The 1,249-nt window shown below is 43.4% G+C and overlaps 1 protein-coding gene across 1 annotated transcript in view; it reads left to right on the forward strand.

Moving 5' to 3' along the window:
* lrfn2b (leucine rich repeat and fibronectin type III domain containing 2b) overlaps positions 1 to 1,249 on the forward strand; it is a gene marked incomplete in the record, with an annotated part of 159,989 nt that overhangs the window by 3,250 nt on the left and 155,490 nt on the right.

Consider the following 1,249-nt stretch of genomic DNA (forward strand, 5'->3'; position numbering starts at 1 on the left):
CAATGAGAGACCTGGGTAATGTAGTTTCCAAAATCCCAGAGATGCAGAAAAAGAAAAAGTCATGTCAGAAGGTGAAACTAATTTCTGTTGAATTATCCATGCTATCATGAATCCAGCTGATGACTTAGGATCTAGCAAATACTGGTCTCAGCGCACACTTAGCCTCTCCTGAGAAGAATTTGGGTTGGGTTTGTGGGTTATTTTTGGCTCCTAAATGTCCTGTGAGCCTGATTGTAGCCAGGTTGGTCTTTGGGCTCTCAAATAATACCTTCTCTAAGCAGCCCCTGGGCCTCTCAGCGGATCTTCTGGCTATAAATAATGGCACATATGTCACCCTGCTCTTGGCTGACGTACACTAAGCCCCATGCTGAGCTCCATAGGGACAAGCGGAGAGCTGCATCTCAGTCTTGACGGTGTCCTGGACGCAGACTATAGCACACCGTGCGCTCCGTCGACATGCTCCAGAGCAGCATTCTCATTTTGTCCCTACCTCTCCTTGATCTCTGCTCATTATCTCTCTCTCCGGTCATTCACTGAATCAGCCTCCACCTCCACCTCTTTTCCCTGTGCAGCCTTTGTAGAGATGGATGAGCAGCATTAGTAACAGCTTGTTTGTTTAGCAGTATCTCATGTGCTGTGAGAAGTCCAATCACTGTGAGCAGCAAGAGACAGGAGCAGCAATCTGGGACGGAGCGAGACCAGTCATTGAGTCATCATCTCGTGGAAACAGCAGCAGGGCTCATATACATGAGTCATTGTTTGTATAGCTGACCCCATCTTCACTATAGACAACCTGTTTATTTCCGCAAGGGAATATAACGGCCTTAAGGTCAATTCATGGTCTCATGGCCGTGAGGGGCTGTGTGTCATCTGCCCCCGGCACTGGACTACACATAGACTTATAAATAAAACAAGATGCTTGTTTTGTGTACCGTATGTACTTTATTCCCCAATACAACACCAAATCTGTGTTCTAGAAATTGTTATGTTACAGAAAAAATGCACAGCCTCCTGGGTCACATTTCTTTTGACCTTGATAAGAAAAGGTTTTTAATAGAGCCCGACCGATAAAGGATTTCAAGGCCAGTACCGATACAATTATTTGGTTATTGGAAAATCGGATATTCCGAAAAATCCAGAAACGCATAACAAAACATAAACCGATTTCCCTGACATCAAAATATATTAAAATTCTGATAAATAAAATGTATAAAAATACAAACTTAAGATGTGAAACTTAAAGTCCTTT

Source organism: Etheostoma spectabile, chromosome 18, assembly GCF_008692095.1.
Source record: "Etheostoma spectabile isolate EspeVRDwgs_2016 chromosome 18, UIUC_Espe_1.0, whole genome shotgun sequence".
NCBI classification, from domain to species: domain Eukaryota; kingdom Metazoa; phylum Chordata; class Actinopteri; order Perciformes; family Percidae; genus Etheostoma; species Etheostoma spectabile.